This window comes from Amblyomma mixtum, chromosome 3 (assembly GCF_055824585.1).
Source record: "Amblyomma mixtum isolate Tamu chromosome 3, ASM5582458v1, whole genome shotgun sequence".
NCBI classification, from domain to species: domain Eukaryota; kingdom Metazoa; phylum Arthropoda; class Arachnida; order Ixodida; family Ixodidae; genus Amblyomma; species Amblyomma mixtum.
In genome coordinates, this window is record NC_143014.1 from 404,715,559 (window position 1) to 404,727,346 (window position 11,788).

At 49.9% G+C, this 11,788-nt stretch overlaps 1 pseudogene; it reads right to left on the minus strand.

The window, feature by feature from the left end:
* Nucleotides 1–2,466: 2,466 nt before the first annotated feature.
* On the minus strand, nt 2,467–9,856 carry LOC149357458 (uncharacterized; annotated as a pseudogene).
* Between the last annotated feature and the right edge of the window lie 1,932 nt (nt 9,857–11,788).

Genomic DNA, 11,788 nt, shown 5'->3' on the forward strand with positions numbered 1-11,788 from the left:
TATTCTATTTCTTCACTATTACGGACGACTTGCTTTATGGATATTTTCATTCGGGAACCAAATGATAACTTACCAGTCTTGCGTAACCTGTTGCAGTCGTCGGTATTTCCCTTTGGTGCGCCTTGTAAAAACGGTTTTTATGCGTACGTAACCATTTCCGAAGCTTTTTCCGCATGATTATCTCTAAGCCGCCTAGGAGGAACAATTTTTAACAGTACGTTTACCGTAAAAGCTAGCACAGAATGCTGGGGGACAGTAGAAGGAAGATATTTTAGCAGCTTGATGTAGTGGCGTCTTAGGTTCCATATCTGCTAGCCTGTAGCATAAGGGCAAAGAGATCTTACCCGAATGTTAGGAGGTCACTTCTGGACACCAGAAGTCTTTAGTGCAGTGGAAATTAGAAATGACCACCCTAAAATACAGTGTGAAAATTAGCTACCCAGAATGCCATGAACACTAGGACAAAGTGAAGAAGTGAGGGTAATGTCTAATGAAAAATATTCATCAGTAAATTCTCGCCCTATATGTGTGGTGCATATACTCAAACGAAACGATTATAGTTTTCGCTGTTTGCTACCTCCCACTTTATCCGCCTTCACCGTTGAACTGTGACAAGATGTTTCAACCCGATCGTTTGAAACCTGACGAAGGACGTCCAGCTTTTGCGAACCTCTCTGTGCAACAGCCACCTTGCGGCGAGCTTGGCGGTGCGAATACAGGTGCGAAGAAAACGAAGCGAAAGGTGGCTCGTGGCAAGCGCCATCGCCTCAGGCTCCCTCTGCATCCTCAGTCTGCTGTGTGCCTCTGTTCCCTTTCTAGTGCCCCGGGGACCGGCAGACAGCGGCTCTTGTCGGCCGACCTCAAAAATCCGACCGCAGGGCCGCTTTCTTTCCAAGGCCGCCTGCCCTGAGGGCTAGGCCAACGGCGGTTTCAGCCTTGGTCGGTGTTGCTGATCTCCTGCCCAAGACGTGCTACAGCTCTCCCCGCCCTCACCTGCCACTACTTCAGGTAAGGGCCAGCACAGCGGCGACTTAACTAGCGTCGCGTGCAAAGATTCCAGCCTGGCGCCGCATTCGCAGGCCTCTCAGCTGCAGCGGCGCAACCAATGGCTGCGGTGCTGGATGTTCGCCCCATCCGTCTGCGCCAGCAAACCGAACAAGAGCGAGTCTGCGGACTGCAGCAGCAAGGCGTGCCTCGAGCTGATTCTTACCGATTCGCAGCGGTGGTCGCTGCTTGCGTCGACCGACAACCGCTACGTGTCGTGCTTGCGGCAAGCGCCAGGAAAGCCTGCGATAGGCCTCGCGATCTGGTCGCGTCAGGGTTCGTTCACAGGTAAGAAACGCGCGTTAAGCTATTTATATATAAAAAACAGGAGCTTAGAGAGTACCAGTTCTGTCTATCCATTTCCTTGAGCATATAAAGAGGGGAGATAAGTTTTAGTTTTATTGACAGTACCAGCCAGGTGCGACGACAAAGGGCAAGGAAAACCTGGAATGCAGTGGACGCAAATGGCATTCATTCAGTCAATCAAGATGCGGCGCCGCCTTCAAGGGAGCCGTGCCTGTGATTGATTGTTTGGTTTTCCGCTTGCGGTTACTTTCTGCACGATTGGTGTCACGACCAAATTAAATGAAACTTCGCCAATATGGTCGACTAAACCACACAGGATCTGAATAGAAGATCCTGCAACTTACCTGTAGCAAAAGCGTGATCTCAGCTAGTTGGTACATCTTCACAACTTTCCCAGCGCTGCGACGAGAAACAAAGACAGAGAAGGAAGGACAAGGAAGGTTAGTACAAGGAAGGTTAGTAGCGCTTGTCCCTGTCCTTTCTTCTCTGTCTTTGTTCGTCGTCGCAGCGCTGGTTAAGTTGTGAAGATGCAACTTGCCTGCTCCTTTCACCTGCTCCTTTTACCTTTCCTTTTACCTGCTCCTTTCAGTTGGATACACTGGGGCCGAAATCACTGTTCTACAATCCCACTAACTCACTCTGGGCTTTTATTTGCAATGTTTTCTCGGCTCTCCAATCAGGAATTTCACAAAAAGTCGGTACTTTAGGCTGAGTTATTCTGTAGTGTTTTTCGAGCGAGTGCCTGAGGTTTCTAGCTCGTGTTAAGGTGTGCCATCATGTACAGGTTAAAGAAGATGGTGGCAGCACCACGACAAGAAAAAAAACACGAGAGCTTGGGGACAGGACTGCGGTAGAACAGTGACAACCGCAACTGTTTCTCGTTGCTTAGGGACATTCAAGGCGGCACTGAAACTCAACAAAATAGCGGCTTAACGGAGGGAGAATAAGCGTTGTCGCTGTTTTAAGAGCACAAAACATCGATAAAAAGATGTTGCAAGCGAAACTATTCTGGTCCCTTTCTGGGCGCAGATAAAAAACTGGAAATTTCGCCGTTCGGGTCGTTCCTTGCTCGCAGTGCCTTAACCTTGCTCCTGGATAATGCCCTCTGCGGATGGATCAGCCAGGGGAGTGGTGGGGCGACACTGGTCGATGGCCTGGTTGCGTGCACTCGAAAGCTGCCATCACCACGAGGTGCTGGGGCGGCAGGAGCCGCTGCTCGAGGGACCGTTCGTGGAGCTGGCCAGCTGCCGTAGGCTCTGCAGGCTGCGCGCGGACGGGTCAGCTCAAGGAGTTGCGGACGCGTTGAGCCCTCGCCAATCGCTCCGCAGCCAGGATGTGGCAATATATCACACAGCCGACCTCTGCGAGTACCCTCGCCGAGGACTTCCCCGGCTGTCCTTGTGGCTGAAGATAGCTGCTGGAGCTTGGCGTGGGGAAAGAGCGCATCCTATTAATTTCTATTTATTATTTATCGTTTTACTTATCATCGTCTTATATAAAACTAAGAATTAAGTCGAAATAAAATCGCGGTGTTTATGTGGCTCTGAACTGAATGGCGTCTCTAGTGGCAAAAATTACGGCGGGTAGGTGGTTCCAGTCGACACTTGTTCTGCTCATGAGAAGGTGATCGCACAAGTTCCTGCCGCCGTTTGTTTGCAGCGTTTCAGCACCGTTCCTTTTGGTCGTCTTTTTTTTTACGAGGACGCAGGGGTAGAAAAAAACGCGAGCCGGGTAGACTGCTAGCAGGAAGTCTATGCGTGCGACGATAGTGAAGCCAGCCAGTAATGTGGCAAGGCAAGCTATTATCCTGCCGATGTCTGATACGTCTAGTGCAGCGATGGCGGCCCCGATGAGGTACGGCCCAAGGCCACTGGCATCCTCTGCACCACATCTGCGGCTTCCATTTCGCAGATAAGCCAACGTTTCCCCGCGGTCTCCCGAACTCTATTTGTCCGTGCAGCTCTGTCTGTGTATTTCGTCGTTACTTTTTTTTTCGCTCCGTTCATTAGCATAACGATGTGAAAGTTTGTGCATCTTCTTTCGGTCACTACACCGCTATTACACAAGATACACCCGTTTTACCGGTATTTCATCACACCCTCTCTCTTTTGCCTTATCTGTGTGACTAAGTAATTCGTCATTCCTGTACGCTCGACCGCCTCGACTTCTGCATATCACATTGTTACTCCTAAGCACTCTGTGTGATACCCGATTCCTGAAACTTGATGCAGAGTAGTTTTTAGCGTGCGAGTACTAGACGGGTCACTGCCAAAAAAGCTACGATGTGCGGACGAAGCCTCGGAGTAACTCGGGTAAGCTCGGATGAGTCTCGAGCCAGCTGCAGCCAATGGGAGGAAGCTAGCGTAAGCACGGAGGCGTGTCGCATCACCTGCAGCCAGTGGGTGGGGGCCGTTGCGCCAGATGCAGCCCAGTTGAATGACGTTGCGAAGATGAGGAGCGGAAAATGCGGTTGCGCGCAGATGTCAGAAAGAAGAGCCGAAGAATGTTGTCTCGGAACGAACGTGCGGTGGAGCAAACAACAAACCATGGATGAAGTCGGTGCTTCGAATGATTCCAAAGCCGAGCGACACGCGTACCGAGCTGAACAGCAACGCAAAAGTAAAGAGCGCCAACATGAGCCAGCTGATTCAATGGATATAACGAGGCGGCGAGCCGAAGCAGATTCCTGAAGATAGGATAAGCTTGCTAAACCGATGCGGAAACAGATGAAGAGCAAGAAAGAAGAAGCGAATGATAAAGTCACCAGAGGAATATGCAGTAGAGAGCCTTGTTCAAAAGGCTTCAGAGACCGCCAAACAGAGGAAGCGGCGACTCGAATCGGGACCAGCAGCTCAGGCGGCTTAGCCGTAGCCGGAAAGCCGAGTAACGGCTGCAAGAAGTTTTGGGTGCCGCTCGAATTTTTAATGTTATACAAAGCTGAACAAGGTTGATAAAGTTAAACAAGGTCAAACGTGCTACCTCACCTAAGTCAAATTCAGCAAGCAAGTAAATCGGGGGCCTCTCAATAGTAGTCCGATTTGCCAAGTGTGCCTCATGCCAAGTCAGAATCTGCCATCTGCACGTGGGATGCAGTAGCTTTGTAGCGTGAGCTACAGTGGCCGAGGTTGAGCAGTTTCGCGTGGCTCCTTGAGAACCGCGCTGCGAACGCGCGAGGAGCAAGTGACGTCACTACGCACAGCTGGCGTGCCTCGCCGCGTGCGCTCAGCTTCCTTTCCTTAAAATGATCGGAGTGTAAAACCTGTACAACGCCAATGAAAACAATTAACGCCTATGGCCTATGGCTTCAGCGCCGCGTTTCTGGCACAACCTTGTCAGTGCCTACAGCCCACATCACTCTCATCACCCCACGTACCTATAAGCACGATTCAGGCGTCCACTGACCCAGGGAGCCATCATGCGCACTTCCTTTCCTTGAAATGATCGGAGTGTAAAACGTTGTAAAGGCCAACGCCAACGAACACAACGAACGCCGACGGCCTATGGCTTCACTGCCGCGTTTCTGGCACAACGTTGTGAATGCCAACGCATGCAGCGCCCGCCTGTCACTACCGCCACTTAGATTAAAGCAAGGTTGAGGTGTCCACTGTTCCAAGAGGGCAGTTATGCGCCTTCCCTCTGGCTCAGGTGTCCACCGAGATGTGGACACCTCGCCCTCATCTCAAGCTACGTATTTCCTGGCATAGCAGAGCTAAGCCGCTGCCAATTTTTTCGCTCCGTTCCCTCCAAAGTTGTGGAGTGTGCAGCGCCAGCCAGGAGAATTTCCTGGCTGAAATCCTCCCGGCCCTCTCCTCTTGTGGGAATTTTTGTGAGCTCCTTACGGGCCCGATTTCCCGGAACAGTTTGTTTTTGCCACTGTCACTAGTACCGGACGGAATCGGCTCTTGTCAGTGATCGGCTACAGCATGACCATAGCAACTGTGTTATTGCCTGCGGCCATTCTTTCCTTCTGAGAACTTCGCAGTGCTAAGCAGAATCTACGCGACTGTACAGAGTCGAAAGCTGACGCAGTGAACGAAAGTTCGTGCCTAGTGCGACGCAGTAACTTTGGCAGAGATCGGTAATAAGGAGGAGTAACTCAAATGTTAAAAGTGCCTTTTTTGAGGCGAGCGGGAAGGAGGACCTAAGAACTGTGGATGAGGGCCAGGCAGTCTCCGAGAATTTTAGGAAGTAAGGGTGAGGCCGAGGCCCGACCAGGGAATTTTACAAAATGAGGGTGAGGGCAGGTCAAGGATTTAATTATGAGGATGAGGAAGGAAAGGCAAAAATGAGTATCTACCCACCTCTGGTTAGAAAACCTAAAGCAGGATATTTTCTCTCATTAGGAAATAGAACCAAATTTTTCTTAGCTGCTTTTGAGCGCTGCTGCTTAGCAACTGCGGCAATGTATTGCCAAAGCGTAAAGCTAGGCTACTTGCTTGTACACCATTCTCCATTGCTCACCATTTTTTTACAAAAAGACGTGTTTAGAACGGGAAAAAAAGAAACAAGTAGACAGGACGAGCGCTCGTCCTGTCTACTTTTGTTTCTTTTGTGCCTCTCTTAAGCGCTAGTCTTGTTTCTTAAATGGCTCTTTCCAAGCTGCTCCTATGACGCCAGCAATTTTCCGATATCTTGAGCGCCTTCAAGACTGCCGGTGGCTGTAGTGTCGTCTGCAGCGTCGAAGGCTGATGCAGGCATAAAATATAACTAAATCGAGCACATTTCGGTTGCAAATCACGACGCTCGCCCAGCTTGACAGGATCGAACCCCGATGACTGCTGTCTCAATTCGATGGAGGCGCAAAAGCTCAAACAACTGCCTGCTGTGCGGCGTCGACACACGTCAAAGACTGCCAAGAAGTCAAAACTGAAACGGAGCCCTCCATTGCGCGTCTTTTATTGGGCATGTGTCCCTTTCGAACGTCGAACACCCCAGAAACCACATACGACCAATCAATCTTTTTCCGTTGCGCCTGTAATAGAGCGGAATGCGCTCCCCGATGACGTTGTGAACATCCATTTTCCTACAGAGTTTTGTTCTGGCCTCATACATTGTCTCTGGAGCTGCATTCTGGAATTTCTATCGCGAGAGCCCTAAAACCCCCACTCGCCCTCGCCGGTTCGGCGATATTTTGGCTTGTGGGAGATGGCAGCCTGCTGAGGTGCATGTGTGTGTGTGTGTGTGTGTGTGTGTGTGTGTGTGTGTGTGTGTGTGTGTGTGTGTGTGTGTGTATATATATGAAAGAAGCCAACAGCCGCAGAAACCAAGGGACACAGGGGATTTTTTTTTAAAATTTATTTATTTACTTTGCGGTAGTGTGTGGACGGCCGAACGCCTCCACCGTTATCGTTGTGCTCCCAGCGCATTGTGCGCGAACGGCGACAGCCATGACGTCAAACCATGCGTAACTGAACCTTTTCGTTTGTATATCCAAGCTTAACCAGAGCTAAGCCCCTGCCTAATTTTTTGCAAAGCCACAGAACTGTTTTCCCGTCTTCTAGGGCTGAGACAGTTTTCTAGAAATTTCAGACCTTAACACGTCGTTGGCCAGTGGCAGCACAGTATTGTAGCTTAGCCCCACTGCCTAATTTGTTGTGCCATTTTCTGTGGTCGCGTACTAAACGGTGTTCAGACATGTCGGACTGTCACTAGAAGGACGAGGCCGTAGATTCCAAATCCTTGTGGTTAGAAAGTGTACCTTCAAAGCAAACAGAAGATAGCTGCAAAGCTTTCTTCAATCTAAAGCCATTGTAAACATTATGAAAAGTAACGCTGAACGCAGCAATGTCATCAAACCTCTGAAGTTCAAGATACGCTTTTTTCTTCCTGAGACCAAGGAATGCGACCTTTCAGTGAAAGCTCGACAGCCGCTGTTATTGCATATCGAACTTGCAATTCGGTGTATTTCTCTAGCGTTACCCTGTCCGCGAGTTCGCGACTTCTAGACAATTCTTTGGCAATAAATCACCGATATTGATGAGCACAAAACACCTGGTTCTCGATTAGGGCACATAACACTAGTTTGAGTTGCTGAGAGTTGCCGTGCGGCGCCGATTCTTCCCTATATATCAAAATTTATTTATTCATTTTGATTTTGATTTCGTGAAGCGGAACTAGTCTCAGTGTAGCTATAGCAGGGGTTTGTGACGTCGTAAATATGACACAGGTCATTAATATTAAAAGAAACACAAAAATTTGAACTTAATGCTCACACAACAACGAAAGAAAAATGAAGTGAAAATGTGTGGCACAACTATAACCATTTGAAAAAGGAAGAAAAAAAATGAAAGAATTAGCATGACAGTTTCAGTAATGGCAGCGTCTCAAAAGTAGTGAGAATTGCGGAGAGGAAATGTGGCTTGAAATTTCATAATTACATCATACAAAGAGTAGGATTCAGCACATGTGGTAAGAAAAAAATTGACTGTCGATTTTTATTGTTAGCCCAAATGAGAATTCGTTGCGCAGCACTACGTGACCATAGCTTCTGATTGTTTATCTCCGTCCAGCATTGTTTACTGTGGCTATCGTGGTAAGGGTTTGTTATTCATGATATTGCTATGCCATGGAATTGGTATATCAAGCGTATCTGTGTTGTTGTGTGTTTGAAAAATAATAATAAATGTTTTATTAAACATAATGATATATAGTTCCACGACCAAGCACAGGATGAATCACAGTACATACATATGACACAATGTTATTTTTAGTCGTTCTACGCAAGCATTTTTTCACGGCTCCCGCTATGCAGAAAGTCTGGCGTCGTCAGCAGTATTTATTGCGAACCGCCGCCTAGGTCATGACCTTGTGAAGATCGGTCTTACGATCGAAACGCCGAGTCGAATATATATGTTTCCTTTAACGAAGTGGGTGTATATACAGAGTGTCCCAGCTAACTTGGACCAAGATTTATAAAAAAACTAAGCGTTCTTCAGAACTGAAATCGCGTGGATGTTATTGAGGTGTATCTGAAGTTACAGTACCATTTTTTCGCTCCTGCTATTTGAATAATTAGTCGAGATAAATAAATTAACTTTTTAAATATAGCTTGAAACGTTCAGGCGTCAATAGGAAGGTTGTGGAGCTCCGCAAATATCCTCCAACCGAGGCACTTCCAACGAGATAGACCTAGCGTGGCCATTTTTATTTGGGAAATACGAAAGCCCGTGGAGTTTAAAATATACCACGTGACAGCGCGCTCTGTGCGCTCGGATGCGCCGCGATTACAGCGCTCTCATCCGTGCTTCGTTAGAAACATCACCCGCTTCGGGCCTTTCATGCTGCCCAAGACAGGGCTAGGTACCGCACCGTTTTTCGCCAAAGAATGGGAGCCCCGTCCAGTGACAGTGGCGTTGGGCGCGCGCGCGAGCGTGAAACGCAGGCCATGGCTACCGATTTGCCCGCGCTCAGCGACAGACCGAGACCGCGTAAGCAGGCGTCGATTGCGGTCAGGGCTCCCTGAAGGCACCCCCGCACGCGGAGTGTCTCGCCCGGTGGCCCCAGGCACCACAGAGCAATGTCATCTGCATATATGGACATGCACACGTGGTGTCGGGCGCCCGTGGGAAGGCAGCCCGGCACCACCGACATAGCCACATTAAACAGGAAAGGTGACAAAACAGAGCCCTGCGGCACGCCTAGGTCCACCGGACGAGGCTCGGAGAGTTCCCCCCCCCCACTCTCACGCGCATGGTACGACCGCTCAGGAAGCCGCGAACATATCGCAAAAGACGCCCGCTCACGCCGGCCGCTTCAAGCAACGCGAGAATCGGTGCGCGGCGGACGTTGTCAAACGCTCCCGAGACGTCCAGTAGCAGCAGCAGCGCTACCTGTCCCGCCACCCTGGCGTGCTCGAGCGCGGTGACAACGTCCGAAATGGAATCAGCCGTGCACCGCATTCCGCGGAATCCCGTCTGCCGCTCGTCAAACAAATCGGCCGCTGCGGCCCGCTCGTTCAAACGCTGCAACGCCATGTGCTCCATGAGCTTACCTGCCGCCGATGTTAATGCCACTGGACGGTATACACTCAGCTTCGTGGGTGGGCGACCTGGCTTTCGGATGGGACAGAAGACCGCGGCGCGCCAATCCTCCGGTAGTTCCCCGCGTTCCCACACCAGGTTGATCTGCTGCAGGAGGACTTGTCGTTGCTCCGCACCCAGGTTTCGCAACATCTGGTAAGTCACCCCGTCCGGCCCGGGCGCCGAGCGACGGCGGCATCGCGCTAGCGCATTGTTCAGTTCCGCCGCGCTAAAAGGCGCGTCACAGGGGCCATCTGAGGTGACGGGGAAGAGGCTGGCATCGCTTCCAGGGCTCTAAGGTGAATCCGAGCTCGCATCGTTCGTGAGGCAGGGCGGCGCGAAGCGATCGGCGAACCTCTCTGCCAGCTGTTCATATATCCTAGGCCGCTGGAGATGGCAAGTGCGGCCAAAGGCTGAGGGTTCCCCTGTTGCGCCGTTAATCGTCGCAGCATATCGAATTGCCTCCGCGAGCTGGTGTCTTCCTCCATCCTTTGGCATAGCGAAGCCCACTGCCGCCGGTACAATTTGTGAGAGTGGCGCCGCGCGGCTGCGTCCAGGCGGTTGTAAACGGTCCAATCGGCCGCTCGGTCGGTTCGTCGCGCCCTGTTTTCTGCGCGGTCGCGTTTCTCGCGCAGACCGAGCAGCTTGATGTCAGGTGTAGGCTGTACTGCCCGCACCTCTGCTCGTCTGGCGGCTGCGAGGGCGCTCCGAACCAGACTCGAGAAGAAGTCGGCTCCAGTGGCGGCCGCTTCATCGACCGCCTGCCTGAACGCGCTCCAGTTGACGATGGAGTAGGTTCTTTTGGCGCGGGCCTCCGTAGCAGTGGGCTCAATTAGGATGGAGTAATGATCTGAGCCCCAGAGTGATGGTGATCGACGCCATGTCGCCTCTATCCCTCTGTATAGTGCCTAGAATATACTGGCTAGTGTCTCGAGCGGGGGGGTCTCCGCATGGGAGGAGGTGGCAGCGCCAGCGCTGCCTTCCAATTTTCGCCGCCAGAGGGCAATTCCTGTCGTAAAGGTGCTGGATTGCTGCAGTTGCCCAGCCAAGCCTTGTGTTGTGCACTGTGTTTAGCTTGCGTCTGCGCGTTTCTTTGGTTTTGTTTGCGCTGTGATTTGAGCAAATGAGCTGAAAGTTGCAGCGACTAATCGTGCTTGAGTTGCTTCAGTTCAGTGGCCTTGCAAAAACTTGGTTGCCCCGAACACGAGGCAGCAACCAGGCTGTGGATTGTTGTTTTATGTTTTGCTAAGAATTACGTTTTATTAAAGGGCTAAACAAAGACAGAGAGGCACAAAGGGAACGAAAAAAATTGTTGAAGTACAGACACTGCAACTAGTTTGCTAATATCAATACAGTGTTTTCCTTTCTGTATATGTAAAGTGCCTTGCTTAAATGGTATGGCTGTGTACTGTTTCTAGGCGCTTCTCTTTATAACTGTTGATGAACGGTCTCTCCAGCGACCAACTTCAGATATTTTGTTCAGTTAATAAATAATTCAGTGCCTTGCTTACTTTGTACAAACTTTTAGCAGTGACCAGTTATTTTTACCTGTTTATTATGGCTGTAGCTTTACAGTTTGCAGTATATTGTAGCCCTTTGTAGAAGAGAATCACTGATAGGATCACTTTTTTGTTTTCGTTCTTGCCTTTTCTTCCCTTAAAAGATGGAACGAAATTCGCAGACACCTGCATAAAAACTACTTCTGTATAAAGCGAGTTCTAACTTCCAAATGAAATGCAACGAGTCCTCTTCAGGCTGCATGTGTTCATTACATACGATCATCGCAAACAGATGCAATGTTGGGAAAGAGCCCCTGTGATTTTTTTGCACATATACGACGCTATTAAATATTGTCTAACTGATATATCAAAATTCCAGTACGCGCGGTTGAACTGCAAAAAAACATCGGCATAACATGTCCAGAAGTGTAGCACTGGACTGTAGAACTGAACTCCCTTGGGTCATAACCTTTGCAAAAGCTATGGATGCTATTTCCTAATACCAGTGTCACACGGGCGCTTCCGATCGCTATCGACCCGTTTGGGGTGAAAATTTTTTTATCGCGATTTAAGAATGGTCGCCGCTGCGAGGTCCAGCCACCTGGATACTGCTGGTTGAGCATGACAGCATGACAGTGCGCGCAACAGCCTACGGTCGCGGTTGAGATGCGCGGATCGTAGTCAACTGAATTAGGATCGAGTAAAATTGTGATCGAAAGTTCCCATGTATCAGCAATGCATCCGGATCGGAGAGTTTTCGGGGTTACTGTGGCCGCAGCTGTCAGCCTTCGGTGTTTGTTTCAAGTTCGTAAGCTGGGCCTCTCACTGGATATTCGGCATTTAATTTACCTTTATTTTTCACTTCAGGGGTTGTGTGCAGTGACGCTGTACAGTGTACAGCGTGTTCAGTGTACGGTGGAA